This window comes from Bufo bufo, chromosome 5 (assembly GCF_905171765.1).
Source record: "Bufo bufo chromosome 5, aBufBuf1.1, whole genome shotgun sequence".
Taxonomy (NCBI): domain Eukaryota; kingdom Metazoa; phylum Chordata; class Amphibia; order Anura; family Bufonidae; genus Bufo; species Bufo bufo.
The window spans coordinates 496478530-496501364 of NC_053393.1; the positions used below are offsets into that span (position 1 = coordinate 496478530).

General features: G+C 45.0%; 1 long non-coding RNA gene across 1 annotated transcript; it reads left to right on the plus strand.

The window, feature by feature from the left end:
- The first annotated feature begins 1733 nt into the window (after window positions 1–1733).
- LOC121002759 lies at window positions 1734–22421 on the plus strand. Its single transcript, XR_005779323.1, has 4 exons — window positions 1734–1873; window positions 9970–9977; window positions 19515–19517; window positions 22411–22421. It is a non-coding gene; the product is annotated as an uncharacterized LOC121002759 (long non-coding RNA).
- The last annotated feature ends 414 nt before the right edge of the window (window positions 22422–22835 follow it).

Below are 22835 nucleotides of genomic sequence, written 5' to 3' on the forward strand. Positions count from 1 at the left end.
AATCTTTGGTTGACTTTGGCCAAGCGTTCTTCCCAAGACTTGAGGGCTGCGCCTTTCTTCCCAAACCAGACTCCCAGGATCTAGGATGAAGTCCAATTTGATGGTGAATGGGAAGGGGGCAGAAGAAGTCAGTTGCCCCTTCCCCGAGGAGCATGACTTACGGCTTACCGCAGTTGACTTTGGCCCCTGAAGCTTGTCCGAACTCCTCGCATGTATGGACGAGTGCAGTCACCGAACGCCGGTCAGGGCAGAAGACAGTCACGTCGTCCATATACAGCGAGCACTTGACCTCGTAGTGTCCTGATCCTTGTGCGGTGATCCTTCTTATCTCTCCATTCTGCCAGATAGACTCCACAAAGAGTTTTATAACACAAACAAAAAGGAGAGGTGAAAGAGGGCAGCCTTGTCTGACCCCAGAGAGGATCGGAAAGCCTTGCCCATGAATTCATGAGAGATTCGGTCAAAGGCCTTCTGATCAAGACTGACCAGGGCCGCATGTACACGGCGGTCTTTAATGTATTGTACCGTGTCTCTCATGAGAGCAAGACTGCGATCCTGCGGCCAGGAATGCCACAGGTCTGGTCCGGGTAAACGACTCCGCCAATGATAACCTTCAGCCTGCTGGCTAGAACCTTGGCAAGGATCTTGTAGTCCACGTTCAGGAGAGAGATGGGATGCCAGTTTTTAAGATCATATCTCTCCCCCTTCCGCTTATACAAGATCGTGATCATTCCTTCCATCAATGATGGGGGCATTCTACCCTCCACCACCATCTCCTCATAGAGTTCCAGCAGGTCCGAACAGATCAGATCCCCCAGCGCTACATAGAGCTCCGCTGGAAAATCGTCACTACCAGGGGTCCTGCCGGATCTAAAGGATCTAGCGGCAGAGAGCACCTCCCCCACCGTCAGAGGGCCAGCCATTGCCTCCGCACCTGCAGGATCAAGATGGTTAGTGATACCTGACATAAATTTATTGACGGCCTTCTGGTGGGTGTTCTTCAGGGAGTAGAGTTCGCTGTAGTAGTCTGTGATGACTCTCATGACTTCCTCCTTCCCTGATCGCATGTTGCCATCCTTGTTTCAAAGCTCGTTCAGGGGCGTGTGGCCAGCGTGAAGTTTCCTGAAAATGAACGAGTTACATTTCTCGCCCTTCTCCAGGTTCTCCACTTTGGAGTGGAAGATGATTTGCTTGGATTCCTCCTCAAAGTGCCTTTTCAGGCTCTTTTTGGTCTCCTCTAGCTCGTCTCTAACGCTCCAGCTGCACCAGTGAAGGTCTTGCAGGGATCGCAGCTCACGCTGCAGCTCTCTGAAGACCCTCTTCTTCTCACACGCCTGTTGTTGTTGCTTGGCCTGAAAGAAACAACGAAACTCGACTTTAACATACTCCCACCAGTCACTAGTCCGTTCAAGCAAGCATCTGTCGTTCCGCCCTGCTTTGTAGACCTCTCTAAGCTCCGCAAGCATGTCATCCCAATTCAACAGAGCGCAGTTAAGTTTCCAGGAACCAGGGCCAGGGTGGAACCCTTTACCAAGGGCGCACTGGACCTGAATAGCTCTGTGATCAGAGAAGAAGCAAAGGATCATAGAGTGCCTACACCGCCTGACTGCCCGATAGGTAAACACAAAGTCTATCCTATGTCTGTGAAGGTTCTCATTTATCCAGGTCATGGTATATCTGTAAAGAATAAATCAAGGCAACTGGACTTACTGTAGACCTCTCGAAAACGTTTCATTCTTTCCTCCAATGAGCTTTCCCGACTCTGAGTGAAACTGAGTCTCAGAGTTGGGAAGGCTCGTTGGAGGAACGAGTGAAATGTTTTCGGGAGGTCTACAGTAAGTCCAGTTGCCTTGATTTATTCTTTACAGATAAAGTCTATCCTAGAATGGAGTGAGCCATAAGGGTCAGCTCCACGTATAATTAATGGAGCCTTTCCTTCGGTCACCATCTCAATAAGCAGTTTGGAAGTGACGTCTAGCTTGCTTGAAGTGCCGGAGATGCGTCCGCCCTCCTCGATTGGGCAGTTGAAGTCCCTGGCCATCACTACGGCCCTAGTGGTAGCGAGCTGCAGTCGTAGGGCCTAGACACATAGCTTTGGTTCACCTGATTAACACACTGTTTTTCTTTTGTTGATCTGAGGTTCCGTTCCCAAGTTATGATACTTTATGCTAATTAGGCCTTTGGTGCAATGAGGGTGTGGCTAGCCCCTCCTGGCTGCTTTGATTGAAACAGCGAAGCAGTGGAAACTGGTCTTGTTAATTAGATGGTGTTATTTGTCTTTCTTCTTTTCAAAAATGAATCATGCTGCAGCTCTTTTTTTCTGGCATTTCACAAACACCTTCTCTATAGCAGAAAAGTACCATGAAGCAAACACTTGAGGTAAAATACAACGAGGGACATTTATAATTCTATTTACCTGTAAAGTCAAAAATGATGCCGGATGCGGCCACATGGCTGTCCATAATGGTGACCAATAAAGATCCGGCTGCAACCCGGAAAATATGCGTGAAGCAGTTTTCATCCAGCCGATTCTCGTCATGTTTGTGTGGTTGTGGCCAGATCTCTGCCAGTCCCCATTATAGATAAAGGGGCCAGCGGGTATCAGGTAGAGTCTAGAAGTGCCAGATCCAGACATCTCTGGCACGATGCTCCCTGCCTACCTGAAATGTCTATCGCTAGGCAAAGCCACTACCAGACACCTTTGGAGGTGGCTTATCTCTCCAGAGAACAAACAATTGGGAGATGAAATTCAAAATGCCTAATTCTTCTTTCCCCAATCAGGAAAAGTCTGCACATCCCCATACACCTCATATAGTCAATCAGTCCCCCAGAAATCAGCAGGTTTGGCCTACTTTTGCATAAGGGCCTTTACAGTAACATAAACAGCATCAGTAAAAGCTAAATAGTCACAGACAGTGCTATAACACAGGACAAATGACCATGCTTTAGGTATATAATTATTATTTTCTTTCTTGTCCATTATGTGTCTGTGCAGAGATCACAAGCTGTGGGCACTACGCTAGATAAAATCAAATAAAAATAGACATGTAATATAGATCATTTGTATTCCTTACATGGAAGCAGAATTCCGGGAGAAACAGTTTATCTTTGAAGCAAGACATCACAGTGCTTACAATTTGTCCAGGACTTTTACATTCATAACCTCGAGCCTTTTTGGTTACATTTACATTTTTATTAACATTCTGTGCTAAGTGCTTTGGCTTCTGTTTCAGCTGCTCATTAGCTATTATTAGTTGTTATTCAAATTTCTGTGATGATGTCTTTGTGTAGCCGTAAGGCTATAAGGCATATAGTAATTAAAGGAGATAAAAATATTGACTCAGGCATAAAGTGAAATAAAGCGAAACATGAAGTCCTGCTCTACATTTAACCTGTTATTTACAATGAGCCCACTGAGGGTCACAGATAAGGAGAAGGTTTTGTACTGTATATTTCTATAATATCTACAATTGTAGCAAGTAAAAAATATTTTTTAGGAAATGCAATGTTTTAGTAACCTTTTGGCAAACCCCCCTCCTGGAAAAACCTGCTAAATGGAAGTATACGTACCTTATCCCCGTTGCTGGGTCCCAGCTTCTTTGCTTTCCATCCTTGGCTGCTTCGCTCAGTTTCCCTGCTGTAAACATCCAATTTGTCTGCGCTACCAACGACCTGTCAATTGGTCACACAAGTGAAGTTACTGCTGCAGCAAGTCATTGGTTTCAGCAAAGCGGATGTATACAGTGGAGTACTGAAGCAAGGCAGTCGAGTCCCGGGAGTGAAGGAGGCAGGTTAAATTTTGAGACCCAAGCAAGGCAACAAAAGGGCCAGGGAGTGAAGGAGCCAGGGCCCAGCTGATGGGAGCAATTAAGTAGGATTCCTATTTGCAGGTCTGACCAGGAGCGGGGTTTGCCAAAAATTCCCAAAAGGGTGGCCAACCCTTTTAAATAACTGTTAGCCAAACAATAATCTGGCCCATAGATATTCCTTCCATAACAACACCACCACTCGGCCAAGTTTGGAGAAATGGTGTAAACCCCCGAAAGTCTTATCTGGTGGTGGCTTATCTCCCGTACAAATAAATAACCCTGCATATTGAAATCCAACATTAACCATGCATCGAAAATGGGGTCAGGTCATAAATTTAGATGGTTGGCTGGTTTGACTGATGTTTATCTAGAATGTATAGGCTCCTTAATTCTTACATTTCCAAATTCTTTCACTTTTCCTTTAGCTTAATAACATTTTTACCAAAAAACGAATTAAACTTCAGTTGGGTCTGTTGTAAGACATTACAGTTTTACAAGAGCGGTTTCCCAACCATTGTTTCTTGGAGTCTGGTTTGGGCTTCCTTGGAAGACAGAAACAACTTTTACGGCATGAAATGGTTTTAGACGTTCACTAAGAGGAAACATTTTTAGTGCTTCTCCATGGTCAAACTCACTGACACTGAAAATACATGCCAGAATATCTATTCAAGTCCTAAAAGGCTCAATTTCCATTTATGCTCTCTTTGGGATTGTTCCTTGTATTTTGTAACCTGTATTCTTTTTAGTCATTTTGTATGTACCTCGACTTTAGTCTATATTAGTGTACATGCATTAGGCTCACTATGTCATGGCATGGGTACATAGAATATTGGTCTAGATTTACTATTGTGTTTGGGAATCAATTTTGGAGCAAAATGTATCTACTCTTTCTTAGGCTTCCTTGGCATAGTTTAAAATGGGTGTGGTTTAAACAAGGAGGTCATGACTTAAGACAATTTTTTGCTTCAACTAAGTAAGGCTACATGGATCTGCACAGACGGATCCGTTCAGATAATACAACCGTCTGCATCTGTTCAGAACGGATCCGTTTGTATTATCTTTAACATAGCCAGGACGGATCCGTCTTAACCACCATTGAAAATTAAATGGTGTCCGTCTGACGAAACTAAGCCAAATGGATCCGTTCCGACACACAATGTAAGTCAGTGGGGATGGATCCGTTTTCTATGACACAATCTGGCACAAAAGAAAACGGATCTGTCCCCATTGACTTACATTGTGTGTCAGAACGGATCCGTTTGGCTCAGTTTCGTCAGACGGACACCTCCAAAGCGGAATGGAGACTGAATGGAGGCAAACTGAGGCAAACTGATGCATTCTGAGCGGATCCTTTTCCGATCAGAATGCATCAGGGCAAAACTGATCCGTTTTGGACCGCTTTTGAGAGCCCTAAACGGATCTCACAAACGAAAAGCCAAAACGCCAGTGTGAAAGTAGCCTAAGAGAACTAAAAGGTGCCTTAAACTTTTAGATAGGGAGTATATAGATTTGCCAGATTTTTCATGCAATTTAATCAATTGTGATAATTTTGGCTCAATGAAAGAATAACTGTCTACATACACTATATGGAAAAAAGTATCGGCACACCTACAGATCTCACTTACAGGAGCCTTCATCCAATTCTAAATCCATAGGCATTAATATAGAGATACTCCCCCTTTGCAGCTAAAGCACTTCAACTCTCCTGGGAAGGCTTTCTACAAGATTTTTGGAGTGTGTCTGTAGGAATTTATTGCCCATTCATCCTGAAGAACATTTGTGAGGTCAGACACTGATGTTGGACTAGAGGGCCTGGCTTGCAATCTCCATTCTAGTTGATTGCAAAGGTGTTTGCTGAGGTTGAGGTTGAGTTGCCATGGACCCTAAACACTTCCACATTGCAGTAATACCTCTGTGGAATATCTACTGTAGAAGCGAAGAAATTTCACAAACCGCCTTGTGGCATCCTATTAAAGGACCACACTGGAAGTCAGTGAGCTGTTTAGGATGAACCATTCTTTCATAATTGTTTGTAAAGGCAGACTCCATGGCTAAGTGCTGGATTTTATACACCTGTGGTAAAATTACTGAATGAAACACCTGAACTCAATAATTGAGAGGTGTGTCCCAATATTTTTGTCCATGTAGTGATTCTAGCCTAACTAATATTAAATCTAGGCCATTGTTTCCACATTCCCTGCACTCTGCCAGAGAGACTACCTCTTCTCTGTATATATGATTAACTGTAAATTCAATTAATTTCTCTCCCTCTTGATGATCTTCTGTGTAAATTCTCACAGACAGCACAATATGCATATATGACATTTTCATTTAATGTTTGCAATATGTAATTAAAACCAAATGAACTTAATTGATCTCTTTGGAATGAGAGATTATGTATCAGTAAGGTAGTGATGGACTTGAACATCGACCGGGACGTTCTCGCGAATGTCAACATGGGAAACGCCTCTATGTTAGAATATACCATCGGATTTGAGTTAGATCGTGAAACTCAGATCCGACAGTATATTCTAACACAGAGGCGTTCCCATAGTGATGGGGACGCTTCAAGTTAGAATATACTGAGAACTGTGTGATAACTGCCCCCTGCTGCCTGGCAGCACCCGATCTCTTACAGGGGGCTGTGATCCGCACAATTAACCCCTCAGGTGCCGCACCTGAGGGGTTAATTGTGCGTATCATAGCCCCCTGTAAGAGATCAGGTGCTGCCAGGCAGGAGGGGGCACCCCCCCTCCCTCCCCAGTTTTAAATTCATTGGTGGCCCCCCCTCCCTCCCCTGTATGACTGTACATTCATTGGAGGACAGGTCATATTTTTTTGACGGACAGGAAACACGGATCACGGACGTGGATGAACAACGGTGCATTCTCCGAGTTTTCAACGGACCCATTGAAAGTCAATGGGTCCGCAGAAAATCACGGAAAACTGAACAACGGCCACGGATGCACACAACGGTCGTGTGCATGAGGCCTTACAGAGATATTTCTCACACACAGTATGGGTATATGTAAAAAACACCCCAAAACACATTGTGACACTGAGTACGGCGATACCACATGTGTGACACTTTTTTGCAGCCTAGGTGCGCAAAGGGGCTCAAATTCCAATGAGTACTTTTAGGATTTCACAGGGCATTTTTACGCATTTGGATTCCAAACTACTTCTAACGCTTTAGGCCCCCTAAAATGCCAGGGCAGTATAAATACCCCACAAGTGACCCCATTTTAGAAAGAAGACACCCCAAGGTATTCCGTGAGGGGCATGGCGAGTTCATGTAAAATTGTATTTTTTGTCAAAAAGTGTCACTCATGTGGTATCGCCGTACTCAGAACAAGCAGGGCAATGTGTTTTGGGGTGTATTTTTACATATACCCAAAACTTTTTAATTTTTTTTATACAAAGTTGTCAATTTACAGAGATATTTCTCTCACCCAGCATGGGTATATGTAAAAATACACCCCAAAACACATTGCCCTACTTCTTCTGAGTACGGCGATACCACATGTGTGACACTTTTTTGCAGCCTAGGTGCGTAAAGGGGCCGAAAGTCCAACGAGTACCTTTAGGCTTTACAGGGTTGCTCACAATTTAGCCCCGCCCAAAATGCCAGAACAGTAAACACACCCCACAAATGACCCCATTTCGGAAAGTAGACACCCCAAGGTATTCACTGAGGGGCATAGTGAGTCCGTGGGAGATTATTTTTTTTTTTTGCCAGAAGTTAGCAGAAATGGAAACTTTATTTTTTTATTTTTTTCCTCAGAAAGTGTCATTTTCCGCTAACTTGTGAAAAAAAATTAAATCATACATAAACTCACTATGCCCCTCCGCGAATACTTTGGGGTGTCTTCTTTCTAAAATGGGGTCATTTGGGGGGTATTTATACTATCCTGGCATTCTAGCACCTCAAGAAACATGTGCTCAGAAAGTCAGAGCTTCTTCAAAATGCGGAAATTCACATTTTTGTACCATAGTTTGTAAACGCTATAACTTTTGCGCAAACCAATAAATATACACTTATTGGATTTTTTTTATCAAAGACATGTAACACAATAAATTCTGACACAAACTTGTATAGAAATGTAATTATATTTGAACAATTTAACCAGAGAAAGTTAAAAATACACTTTTTTGGAGAAAATTGCGGTCTATTTTGATTAATATCAGAAAAACGAAAAATCTCAGCAGCGATCAAATACCACCAAAAGAAAGCTGTATTTGTGAGAAGAAAAGAAGGTAAAATTCATTTGGGTGCCAAGTTGCATGACCGAGCAATAAACCGTTAAAGTTGTGAAGTGCCGATTTGTAAAAAAGGGCCTGGTCACTAGGTTTTAAATCAGCGACTCACTCCACTATCAGGAAGCTAGTAGCAGTCCAGCCGGCCTACTTATCAAAGCTAGAGTAGTTTAGCAGTTAGATACGGCATCAAAACCGTGAATGCTCTGATTGCTGTGTGCACCCTCAAAGGGATAGAAACAAATTGTCAGCACATGGTATTATCTATGTGCTTATTCGTAGTGGGATGAGAACCTTCAGTTCCCACAACTCAGCCTAGTTGATGGTGTCACTGCAAGCGGCATGAAGGCAGCAAACTGCTTGTAAGTGATAGGGGTGAGAGATAGTGCACGCGCTCTCCCTCGTGACTCACTGACCATTCTTGATTGATTAGTGGAGTGGTTACTGTATTTTTAACCTTTTTCTTTTCTTTGGTTCATTAAGTTAAATTAAAATAAAGGTATAAAGGACGTATTTTAACTCAATAATAATAAAAGTGAAGTATTACATTTTCACCTGGGGCAAGATAGGTTTAACGCCTGCATAGGCATCTGTAAATAAAGTGGTCACTAGGGGGGTATAAACCTGTGGTCCTTAAGTGGTTAAAGGAAAACTCTCAAAAATGTGCCCTGCTGCAGCCTAGAGAATTTTTATTTTCGGCCACAGGAGTACAGGCCCCGAAAATTAAGCATTCACCTGACAGAAAGAACAAGTGATTATGTAACTGGAGGTATATTAGGTGGTCACTGAATAACAATTTTACTGTAGGACAGTGGAGTAGAGGCCCCAAAAATTAGGCATTCACCTGACAGAAAAGAATAAGTGATTATGTGGCTGGAGGTACATTAGGAGGTCACTGAATAACAATTTTACTGTAGGCCAGTACAGGCCCCAAAAAATAGGCATTCACCTGACAGAAAAGACCAAGTGATTATGTGGCTGGAGGTACATTAGGCGGTCACTGGATAACAATTTTACTGTAGTCTACTGGAGTAGAGGCACCAAAAATTGGGTATATACCTGACAGAAAAGGCCTTTTATGCTGCTGTATATACCTAAAACAAGGACCATTCTTTGTTCTGGGTGGTGGCAGATATGTGTGGGCTGGCATGAGAAAATTCAATTACACGTGGTCGTCACAGGTGTTGAATTCCTCCGAGATCCATGCCTCATAAATTTTTAGAAATGTGAGGCAGTCCACACTGTCGTGAGCTAGGCGAGTGCGCTTATCGGTCACGATCCCCCCTGCTGCGCCCTTGCTCCTGCTCATCGCCCAGGAGAATGTCGTCCTCGGTCTCCTCCCCCAGCCACAGACAACACTAGGGATCCCCGAAAAGTTTAAAGTCCCCCTCAAAGCCTGCTATTCTTGCTGCTCCCCCCAGCCACCATCCTCCTCTGACTCCTCTTCAGACTCCTGCTGACTTCTTGTCTCAGATGGAGAGAAGCCCCCCCCCACCCCCCCCGGAATTCATTCAGCATTGCGACTTCCTCATCTTCCAGCTCCTGCTCCTCGACGGCTTGATCAATGACACAATGCAATGCATGCTCCAGAAAGAAGGCGTAAGGTACGATGTCACTGATGGTGCCCTGGCTGCGACTGACCAGTTTGGTGATCTCATCAAATGGCCGCAGAAGTCTGCATACGTTGCGCATGAGCAACCACTGGCGCCGTGAAAAGAAACCAAGCTCCCCAGAACCTGTCCTGCTGCAGAGTTCGTACAGGTAGTCGTTAACGGCACGTTGCTGCTGGAGCAGCCTATCAAGCATACAAGCATATACAAGGTGGAGTTTCAGCGCGTCGGGCTGTCACAAATCAGACGTCTGATGGGCAGGTGGTGTCTCCGCTGAACATCAGCAAGGCGAGCCATGGCCGTGTAAGATCTTCTAAAATGGCCAGAGATTTTCCTGGCCTGCCGCAAGATGTCCTGGACCCCGGGGGATATGTGCCCATGCACGGCACGTGTGTCATTTTGCGCTGTTTCAGGGCACCGTTGTCGCACACCACTTTGCCAACTGTCAAATTGAGTGGGGTTAGCCACTGATCGGCCTGTGACCACAGAGCTGAAAGCAGTGCAGGACCATGTGTCTCTTGGCTTCCAGGCACAACAGCCGCAGCACAGCATGGCAATGTCTCACCTGGCACGTTGAATAGGTTCTGGGGAGCTTGGAGGCTGCAGCGGCAGAGGCGGTAGCAGTGGAAAAGGAGGAGTCAGCCGAGGAGGAGACGGAGGATGAAGTGGGGGTAGGAGAAGAAGAGGCAGGCCTGCATGCAATCCGTGGCGGTAACACCAAATCCACACAGATGCCACGGGTTACATGCTTGACAGCCGTCAGAAGTTTCACCCAGTGAGCAGTAAAAGTTATGTACCTTCCCTGCCTGTGTTTGCTAGACCATGTGTCTGTGGTCAGATGTATCTTGGCAGAGACACTGTTTGCCAGAGATATATTCACTTGCCGCTGAACGTGGCCATATAGCTCTGGGATGCCCTCCAGTGAGAAATATTTTTTTCCGGTGACTTTCCATTGCGGTGTGCCAATGGACACAAACTTTCTAAAGGCCTCCGAGTCCACCAGTTTATATGGCAGTTGGCGGGCTAGCAGTTCCGACAAACCAGCGGTCAGTCGATGGGCAAGAGGGTTATCCGGCGTCATCAACTTTTTACACTCGAACATTTGGGCCACGGAAGCCTGCCTTCTGCCAGAGGAACGCGACGCCAGCACAGTGGAAGGTGAAGTGGAGGACAAATGAGTGGAGAAGGAGAAGAGGCAGGACATGGAGCGCCGGGAGTGTGGCTTTGTGGGTTCTGATGGCGTTGCTCCCACTGGGCTCGGTGATGGGAGGCCAGGTGCTTTCTTAAGGCGGTCGTCCTTAGGTGAGTGTTGGGCTTACCGCAACTTATGCGTTGACAGCACAGGCTGCAGATGGCAATAGTATTGCCAGCAGCTGACACTTTAAAAAAATCCCACACTGCGGAGCCATGTGCCGGCGTCCTGGGAGCGCAAGATGTGACCGTGCATGGTGGATGGCTGGCTCCAGCTACATTTGCAGTCTGCTTTTTGCCTCCTATGCGCTGTGAGTTCTGCCTGCTTCTCCTCCTTCTCATCCCTATCTGCTGCTCCATCTCTCCCTCTGAACTCCCCTCCTCTTCCTCTCTTGTGGGCACCCACGTGACGTCCATCGACACGTCATCATCATCACCTTCATCACCACTGACATTAGAGATCTCAGAGTAGGCAGCAACAGCGGGGACCACCCTCCTTGGGCTGATCTGGGTACTGTCGTCAGGCCGTTGCTACCTCTTCTTCCTCATCCGATGCCAAGAATGGCTGCGCATCGGTAAAGTCTGGGAATGGATGGGAAAATAATTCCTCTGACTCGAGTGGAGGGGCTATGGTGGTGGTGGTGTCTTTGGGGGTGCACATAGCAGAGAGTGTGGAGGGTGCAGATACAGAGGATGAGGAGGGTGCAGAAGCGGAAGGCTGAGAGCCACTCAACCAACTCTAGTGCGTCCTTTGACGTAATCGCACGCACCTTCTCCAACTTCCCACTTAGGCTCCGGCCTGGTGCACCTGCCCGACCCCTAACACCCCTGCAGAACGGCCTGCCTCTTCCTCTGCCTGTCTTTTTCAAAATGACCCTGTGCCAAAGTTCCTAGAGAAAAGCATTATTTGTGGAAGCAGGTATATCGCAGGCCTCAATGAGTATTTGATGGAAGCTGGTATATCAAACCCCTTAATCAGTATTTTGTGGAAGCAGGTGTATCGCAGGCCTCAATCAATATTTAGTGGAAGCAGGTATATCGCACCCCTCAATCAGTATTTGGTGGAAGCAGGTATATCAATCCCCTTAATCAGTATTTTGTGGAAACAGGTATATAGAACCCCCTAATTAATATTTGGTGGAAGCAGGTATATTGCACCATTCAATCAGTATTTTGTAAAAACAGGTATATCAAACCCCTTAATCAGTATTTTGCGGAAGCAGGTATATCGCAGGCCTCAATCAATATTTGGTGGAAGCAGGTATAAAGAACCCCTTGATCAATATTTGGTGGAAGCAGGTATATCGCAACCCTCAATCTGTATTTTGTGGAAGCAGGTATATCAAACCTGTGAGGAATATGGATTATTATTTCATGTCAGCCATGTTCCGACACCAGCCAACAGCTGTCAGATAGCAGAGGTAGTGAACTAATTATGTGACTTCTGATGGTAATTGGTTGCACCAAAACTTTTTATGGGCTTCCTAACAAAGGGGGTGAATACATACGCACATGCCAATTTTCTGTTTTCTATTTCTAAACAATAGTTTTATTTATATATTTTTTTTCATTTTACTTTCAATTTAGACTATTGTGTTCTGATCCATCACATAAAATTCAGATTAACAAAACATTGAACTTAAGGCTATAATGTAACAAAATACCAAACAAGTCAAGGGGGGTGAATACTTTAGCGAGGCACTGTACATATTTTTCTAATCCCAATATATATATATATATATATATATATATATATATATATATTTGGAAGTTATCTCCTATCCATAGGATGGGGGATAACTAACTGATTAGTGGGGGACTGACTACAGGGACCCCACTGATCCCAAAAAACAGAATCCTGTTCCCGCAATCTGATGGAGTGACAGGTCATGCATGCTCTCTGCCACTCCAGTCATTCTCTATGGGACTGCCAGAAATGGCCGAGCGCTGCACTAGGCTATCTCTGGCAGTCCCATAGAGAATGAATGGAGGGGCCACTTCATCAGATTGATGGAAAGGAACTCCCAGTATCAGTCTGGTGTAGTATTCAATCACTATGAGGTGGTAATAAGTGTTCATGGTTTTATCAGTATTATTTGTATATTAGGCTGCATTCATATGTTGCCAATTACGTGCATTTTTTTCCTTGCAGTGGAAAACTGCAGTGTAGTACAGCACCAGCAAAGTGTATGGGATTAGACAAATCTCATGTACACTTTGCAGATTTTGTCTGTGGTGGAAATTAACCTGCTGTGCGGATTTTGAAATCTGCAGCATGTTAATTGTGTTTGCAATTTTTTATGTGGATTTCACCCTTTTCAATAGAAGGGTAAGATCTCTTAAAAATCAGCATGAAATCTGAAACAAAAACCACAAGTAATACAAAAAACAAGTGGTAGGTAGCCTATAGTGTTTCATTTTGGTAATGCTGGTTTTAGTATAGTGTTGAATTATTATTCAGTGTCAGTATGGTGGTAATATTTTGATCATATTTGACCAGGTGGTATAGTATTTTGCCTTTATATAGTGTTATTAATAATGTTGATCTTTGTATAATTTGGGGTGTGGTTCTATAAAAAAGGGGTGTGTCCACAGATTAGGGGGAGCAATACTTTGCTTGCCCCGGGTGCTGGTAACCCACACTACGCCACTGCTGGATGGGAATACTTGCTTGATGACTTGCCCACCGTTTAGTTACTGTGAAGTGTGGCAGGGTGCCAGTCTACGTGTTATTTCTTAGTGACCAGCCTGTTCAGCTGAAAAAATGCCAGACTGGAAAGTAGAGGTGATCCAACACACCATCCCTACTGTTTCCCACCTACCTATTAAAGAACGATACAGACTTATACCACCAGCCATCTACCAGCAAGTAAAACAGCAGGTGAATCACATGAAAGCCTTGAATGTAATCTGTGACAGTCATAGCCCTTGGTCCGAACCCTTAGTGCTTGTGTGGAAAATAGACGATAGACGATGGCAATACGATTCTTTGTGGACTACCACAAATTAAATAACCTCATCCATGAGAATGCATACCCCTTACCTCAAATAGAGGAGTCCTTAACCCTGGACTTTGCAGCATTCTTTTCTACATTTGACTTAACTAGTGGATAATGGCAGGTCCCCATGGATCCTGAGGACTGGGAAAAGGCAGTATTTACCATACCTATGGGGCTTCATAAGTTTAATTGTATGCAGGTTCGGCCTGTTTAATGCACCAGCTACCTTCTAGCATCTTATGGAGTGATAATTAGGTCTCAAAAACTTGGAGACTGTGCTATTGTATCTGGATATCATTATCATATACTCCAAAATGGATAAAGACCATTTACAACACCTGTATGAGGTATTTGCTATGCTTATAAAACATGATCATAAAGTAAAGCAATCCAAATGCCACTTATTGCCATCTGAGGTGCACTGTCTAGGGCATGAGGTTCCTGACCCCCAATAAAATCACTGCAGTTATAAATTGGTATGCACCTACTAATATCTGCAAGGTGAAGACATTTCTAGTCTTTGCTGGATACTATAGGAGATTTATTGAGCACTTTACAAAAACTGAAGCCCCTTTGCAGAATGTGTTGTAAGGCCAGCCTAATAAACTGCTATTGTGCTGCCTGATGTGCTGAGTCCCATGGCTATGCTGGACAGAATATTGGCTGAAATGTTCTGGAGGGCTTTGCCACCCCCTCTCCAGCAATGGATCGGCCAGGTCTCTCCAGGTAATGCCCTTGAGATTGTTGACCTGTTGTAACGCTATGAGGCTACCAGGAATCTACAGGGGGGTTCTTTTGGGAGCGGGGCAGTCAAATCCCATAAATCTCCATCCCAGACACGGTGACTTGTGCCAACCAAACCCGCCTGGGATGTACCCCCTGTGGACCCGGCTCCGATAATCTGCTGGTGGTGTCGGGAGCCTGGCCATGTATGGGCTGACTGTCCACATCAGGTGGAACCTATGGACATAAACTATGGCTTCCATCAGTCATTATATGCCAGGAAGCTGTGTGCAGCGGGTACCCCAGAAACTCTAAATCACTTGTGCCAGGTGAAAGTGGGAGACACTCCAGCGGAGGCCCTGATGGACTCAGGGAGTCTGGTGTCCCTAAGACTATCCCACCGCCCTGGTGTCTCTAACCACAGGAGTGGGCAGGTGGACTCACGAAGTGGCAGTTGCCACAAACTTACACTACGAACTTATAATCGGGAGAGACTTCCCGGCTTTCCCGACACTGTGGCCTGCTAAGAAATGACTAATACCCATGATACAGGGGTAACCCTAGCAGAGTGGCCTTGCTCCGGGGGAAGGCCAGAACCCTGGGAACCCGAGGCCGAAGGGCCAGCGATAGGGGTGACCGCTACTACGGTGGAAAAGGGGGAGACAACCCCACTGAGTGTAATGGTGGGAGACGTGGAGGACTTGCCGCCGAGGCCTGAGCTGGCAGAACTCAATGTCGCCGGAGATAATTTTGGTTCTGCACAACTCCAGAACCCAACCCTATCTCGAGCCTGGGAAAATGAATTAATAGTAGATGGTGAACCACAACAAGCTGGGGCAGAGTCGGTGTTCCCCCGTTTTGTGGTTTATCAGGATATTTTGTATGGGGTAAACCAGCTGCGGGGTGAACCCATTGAACAGTTGGTGGTGCCCCAAGCTTATCGCAAACTCGTGTTTGAGTTAGCCCACCAACATGTTCTCAGGGGTCTGGGAATGCAACAAACACAGGACCGAATACTACAACAGTTTTTCTGGCCCAGTGTGTTTAGGGAGGTGGACGATTTCTGTAAGTCTTGCCAGACCTGCCAGGCAACTAGCCCCAAGCACTTTTTCCGCAGTCCCTTGGTATCTCTCCCGATCATCGAGGTACCGTTTGAGCGAATCGCTATGGACCTCATAGATCCAGTACCGAAGTCCACTAGAGGACACCAACACATCTTGGTCATCCTAGACTTTGGCACTCGGTACCCGGAGGCAGTGCCACTGCAACATATATTGGCTAAACTTATAGCTAAGGAGCTAATGGAGATGTTCTCCCGAGTGGGGCTATCTAAAGAGGTTATGACTGACCAGGGGACCCCATTTATGTCCAAGGTCATGAGGGAAAAATAAGTTGCTGCATATTAAACAGTTACGGACGTCCGTGTACCATCCACAAACGAGAATTGCTGACAGCCTCTCCTCTAGGCAGGCTCAAGAGTCCAGGGAGTTTATTAGTCGAGTTTTTTCGGATCTCCCTGGACGCACTTCCACAATTCGGCATGACATTGTCACTGAGCCTCAGGCGAAAGTCCGGCTAAAACCATACCGGGTACCCGAGGCTCGACGACAAGCCATCTCAGAGGAAGTGCAGATGATACTGAGGCTAGACGTCATTGAGGAGTCTAAAAGTGAGTGGGCTACTCCTATAGTGCTAATACCCATGCCGGATGGGACACTGCGGTTTTGTAACGATTTCCGAAAACTAAACGAGATCACTAAGTTTGATGCATATCCCATGCCTCGGGTGGATTAGCTTATTGAGAGGTTAGGCCAAGCCTGGTATTTTTCTGTTTTGAACCTCACCAAAGGGTACTGGCAGGTACCCTTGACGGAGGCTGCCAAAGAGAAAACTGCCTTCATCACACCAGAGGGGCTGTACCAATATAAGGTGTTACCCTTTGGTCTACATGCCACTTTTAAAAGGCTCGTGGACATTGTGCTGCGTCCACATCGTTAGTACACTTCGGCTTACCTGGACGATATTGTCATCCACAGTACCGACTGGGAAAGTCATCTACCCAAAGTGCAGGCTGTAGTGGACTCCCTTAGAAAGGCTGGACTGACCGCTAAACCAAAGAAATGTGCAATAGGGTTAGAGGAGACTAAGTACCTGGGGTACGTCATTGGACGTGGAGTTATCAAACCCCAAGTGAATAAAATAGAGGCGTTTCGGAATTGGCCCTGACCTGTCACCACTAGGCAAGTAAAGTCATTGCTGGGAATGGTGGGCTATTATATGAGGTTCGTTCCCCATTTTGCCACTTTATCTGCTCCGTTGACAGGGCTCTTGAAGGGATGGAAGTCAGTGATGGTCCGCTGGAATGACCAGGCAGAAGAGGCTTTTTCAAGAGGGAGTTTGTGGTATAGACCGATGCCTCTGCAGTAGGCCTTGGAGCTGTACTCTCTCAGAAAATCAATGGGGAGGAACATCCTGTTGTTTTCCTGAGCCGCAAACTCACCCCTGCCGAGACCAGGTACAGTATAGTGGAGAGAGAGTGCCTGGCCATCAACTGGGCACTCGAGTGTCTCCGCTATTATCTGTTGGCGAAAAAGTTCCATCTGTTGACCGACCACTCCCCTTTCAAGTGGATGAGCCAGGCCAAAGAGAGGAATGCTCGGGTCACCGGATGGTTCTTGTCATTACAGAACTTCAAGTTCTCAGTGGAACACAGGGCAGGCCGCTTACAGGGAAACACGGATGCCCTGTTCCGGGTACACTGTCTGGCAAGTGTTCACCCCTCATGGTTGAACAAAGAGAGGAGGTATGTAGGAAGGTCGCAAGGGACCATCGTTGATGGAAGGTATGTATCACCGAGGTTCCTGGCCTCAGTGGAGTAAGAGACAGTTTTAATGTGTCAGCAGCAGTTGCTGTTTGACACCATGCTATTTAGTATAGCTGTAATAGCTGATCCAGGACGGGTCTTACTGGGAGTAGTCAAAGTGCTGGGTGGGTGACTACTCCCCACGTTCCAGGCCGGGTCTTGACTGGCCTATATAAAAAACCCAGTGGTAATTACCAACCCAGTGGTAATTACCTCTCTCTCTGACAAAGGAGCTCTGGCAATCGCTGGATTGTGATCTGAGCAGTGTGCTAGGCTGGAGGCCTGAGTTTGGGCGATCTGCTCTGTCCTGAGCAATGCCGATCAGGTGTGAACTAATACCTAGGATAACAGGTATTAGCTCTTACAATGACGATGGATGAATTAACTCTTTTGCTGTATGAACTGTCTAGGTGTGAACGAACTCCAAAACTGCAAATGGACTGTCGTACTGATTTGTTGCCTTAAGTTTGAATAAAACACTGAAGTTTTTGAGTTACAAACTGTTCTTTGCCTCTATACTGCGTCCGCTTGTCCGGTCTACCAGAGACAAATCCCCACACAACCTAATGAACACCAATAAACTTATCTAAATAAGTTTTTTCAATTTAGGTGTTTTAGGTTTTTTTTTGGCAGGGGGTGTAATTATTTCCATTTTCATCTAGAAATGGATGAATGAAGTAACACCTCCATTTATGGATTTTTCTTTCCAGATTCTGCAGTACTTCAATGCAAATATTGTTTTTAAGACTAAAGACTGCTGTAAGCCTTGAGAATAAAACCTTCACAAGTGGCAAGTCTTATAGTTTGGTCATGGTCCCTCTGAGATTGGAGGCATTTGCCGGGTGTTTATGAGCTGAAGAGTTTTGAAGGTCACATCTGAATTCGAACCGCTTATTGTCTGCTTTTCGTCCTATCATCATTACTGTTGCATATAGCATTCTGAAGCCCGCTATCTCCTGAAGGTAATATTTTCACAATCCACTTTCATCTTACCCTCTGGTATAGTATTTATCAGCTTGTGTTTACATCTGCAGGTACTGATAAGGTAGAAAATGCTACCTGACTAACATTATTAAGATGCCTTTCTTTTTTTTCCCTTTAAACTGAGCTACTTTCAAATGATTATCGCCTGCGGGCATTTAATAGTTATGAGCTATAAGATAGCGTTAATTTTCTCATGCTTCCTCCATCACTTTGAAGCCCTGAAATTGCTAAGCTGACATATATTTTGTCAGTGCGACAAAGAAATACACTGTGCAGTAGCGGAAAAAAAGCAACACAGTGAAATTATATTCCGGGAAACTCAGAATTTTATTTTATGTTAAGTAATTATGTTGAGTGAATGTGACATTGTGCAAAACACAAGCCGAACAATGGAATTTCCAAAATCAAATATATCGCCATGTAACATATAGAAGCAATTGTTTTTCTTCTTATTTCCTATAATAATGTTAAACTATTGGGCTTATGATTTGTCATGATAACTGAGAATTTTATTACTATGCCAAAGAATATTGTATAGCACTGAACACAATGGTATGTGATCGAAATAAGGTAAGCACAATAGGAATTTTGCACCAGACCAAATTCAGTAGTAGATGGTGAAGCTTTGAGCTTGTCTTTTTGAGATCCAGTTCAAGGATACAGTATTTTGCATCAATTAATCAAGATGCAACTGAATCAGCTGTAATAATATCTACTTACGATAATTGTCAAGAACTTGATACAATGGCCGAGTAGTGACCGATAGCAATAGCTTGCCTGCAAACACATTCCTTAAAAGCCCCTTTAGATGGGTTGACACAGCAGGCAATTATTGGGAACGATCCATTCGTTCCTGATAACTCCCTGCTTGTCAGAGGAGGTGATTGCTGCATTTACATGAAGCAATCACTTCCGCTGGATGAGGGGCTACTTCCCCAGTTGCTCATCACCACAGAGAATCATTGCTTTTGGACAGCAGATCACTATTTAGACAGCATGATCTGCTGCCCAGAAACATTGATTTTGGTGACTCCATCAGTGACGCTTTCACCTAATAAAAATGAGATTGCTCGTTGAGTGGGTTTTAGCAGTACCTTTCCACACAGGTCATTATCAGGAACAATAAAAGTTAAAATAATGGATGGCACACTAATATCTGGTGTCGTATGGACTACATTAGAATGAGGAGTTATAAACAAATTTATTCACACCTTGTGTTACAAGAAAAATAAAAATACAGGATTAAAAATAAAGATAAAAAATCGCACATATAAAATCAGGAAAAAATAATATTAACTGATTGTAGAACCTAACAACTATAGACAATATTGGTGACAATAGATATTCTTAGCAGCAGTAGATGATCTAAGCAGCAGTAGATAATAGTGGCAGCAATAAATGATGACAATTAGTATAGTATGGCAATAGCAGTATAAGTCCAAAATACACTGCTCAAAAAAATAAAGGGAACACTTAAACAACACAATGTAACTCCAAGTCAATCACACTTCTGTGAAATCAAACTGTCCACTTAGGAAGCAACACTGAGTGACAATCAATTTCACATGCTGTTGTGCAAATGGGATAGACAACAGGTGGAAATTATAGGCAATTAGCAAGACACCCCCAATAAAGGAGTGGTTCTGCAGGTGGTGACCACAGACCACTTCTCAGTTCCTATGCTTCCTGGCTGATGTTTTGGTCACTTTTTAATGCTGGCGGTGCTTTCACTCTAGTGGTAGCATGAGACGGAGTCTACAACCCACACAAGTGGCTCAGGTAGTGAAGCTTATCCAGGATGGCACATCAATGCGAGCTGTGGCAAGAAGGTTTGCTGTGTCTGTCAGCGTAGTGTCCAGAGCATGGAGGCGCTACCAGGAGACAGGGCAGTACATCAGGAGACGTGGAGGAGGCCGTAGGAGGGCAACAACCCAGCAGCAGGACCGCTACCTCCGCCTTTGTGCAAGGAGGAACAGGAGGAGCACTGCCAGAGCCCTGCAAAATGACCTCCAGCAGGCCACAAATGTGCATGTGTCTTCTCAAACGGTCAGAAACAGACTCCATGAGGGTGATATGAGGGCCCGACGTCCACAGGTGGGGGTTGTGCTTACAGCCCAACACCGTGCAGGACGTTTGGCATTTGCCAGAGAACACCAAGATTGGCAAATTCGCCACTGGCGCCCTGTGCTCTTCACAGATGAAAGCAGGTTCACACTGAGCACATGTGACAGACGTGACAGAGTCTGGAGACGCCGTGGAGAACGTTCTGCTGCCTGCAACATCCGGTTTGGCATTGGGTCAGTAATGGTGTGGGGTGGCATTTCTTTGGAGGGCTGCACAGCCCTCCATGTGCTCGCCAGAGGTAGCCTGACTGCCATTAGGTACCGAGATGAGATCCTCAGACCCCTTGTGAGACCATATGCTGGTGCGGTTGGCCCTGGGTTCCTCCTAATGCAAGACAATGCTAGACCTCATGTGGCTGGAGTGTGTCAGCAGTTCCTGCAAGACGAAGGCATTGATGCTATGGACTGGCCCGCCCGTTCCCCAGACCTGAATCCAATTGAGCACATCTGGGAGATCATGTCTCGCTCTATCCACCAACGTCACGTTGCACCACAGACTGTCCAGGAGTTGGCAGATGCTTTAGTCCAGGTCTGGGAGGAGATCCCTCAGGAGACCGTCCGCCACCTCATCAGGAGCATGCACAGGCGTTGTAGGGAGGTCATACAGGCACGTGGAGGCCACACACACTACTGAGCCTCATTTTGACTTGTTTTAAGGACATTACATCAAAGTTGGATCAGCCTGTAGTGTGTTTTTCCACTTTAATTTTGAGTGTGACTCCAAATCCAGACCTCCATGGGTTGCAAAATTTGATTTCCATTTTTTTATTTTTGTGTGATTTTGTTGTCAGCACATTCAACTATGTAAAGAACAAAGTATTTCAGAAGAATATTTAATTAATTCAGATCTAGGATGTGTTATTTTTGTGTTCCCTTTATTTTTTTGAGCAGTGTATATATATATATAGATCCAAAAGAATATAACCTATAAATACAAAAAGTTCCAAAAAATTTTTCCAAAAAATGCAGTCACTCTTTAGTAGTATGTTCCAAAAGTGACCATTATATGTTGATTAAAGTATATATGCAAATGTCCTGTTCAAATATTTGAATAGAAGGATGATGATGAAGACTTATATTAAAGTAATCGTGTGCCCAAAGGTTGTGGAATACAATGTTACTTTCATTTAGGACACAATGTTGCAAAATAGTTGATCATAAAATAATGATGTGGATATATATATATATATATATATATATAGGTAGTATCCTCCCAAAAAGCTATGGAAATAAGATTCTATTCCAAGGATGTAATAATAAAATATTAGAGGACTTCCGATTCCGGCACGCGCATGTAGAGGAGAAGGAAGACGGAGCTCCGGGACCCACGGCCCACAAATCACTACAAAGCCGCTCACAGGGGCTAAGCTTCCCTCTCGATTGCACCCCTGAAGCCACAGGGGCACCCTATGGAGAAATTTCTGACGAAAAGCGGCTCCTCCGGCACGCATTTATCTCTCCCCAGAGAGAAGACAGACAGCCGTGTGGCAAGATGGCGACGGTGCCAGAGAAATCACACAGACTTACTAGGTCGGTCTCGCAACCCCCTCAGAGACATGAAGAAACGGCCAGTGCCAGTGCCGACGACGAAGAGGTCAGTCAAACACCCACATCAGACCTCAAGTTATCCTGTTGTGATATAGCTATCGAAGTAGCTAAGCTGCTGGCACCCAATATAAAATCCACATTGGAAGCCACAGTCTCCACCGCGCTACAACAACTACAGAGGGAGGAGTCACATCATTCCCCCAGATCACAGAACTGGAACAAAGGGTAACTTGGTAGAGGAAGAACTTGAAAAGGCTCAGACTCAAGTCCGTGAAGTCCTCAGTAATAATAAAACCCTCAAAGATAAATTAGAAGATCTAGAAAATCACTCCAGAAGGCGATATCTGAGAATAGTGGGCCTACCTGAGTCGATTCCTTTCAACCAACTGGTGCAAATCTGTGAGGTGGAATTACCGCAAGCCTTAGGGCTCCAAGGAACTTTCACTGTGGAGAGGGCGCGCAGGCTGGGGCCAGCCAGGGTTTTAGATCAGGCGCTGGGAGATCCCAGGCCAAGACCCACCATAGTGAAGTATTTAAATTACGCAGCCAAGGAGGCAATACTTACCAAGTACAGACGACATCCGCGGCCATTGCTAGTGCGGGACCCCAGAATCCAGATTTTTGGCAACTATTCTGCTGAGGTAGCCAAGCGCAGAAGATCTTTTTCGCACGTATGTTCCACGCTGGTGCAGAAATTTTTTTTATTTGCCTTAATCTACCCAGCGATA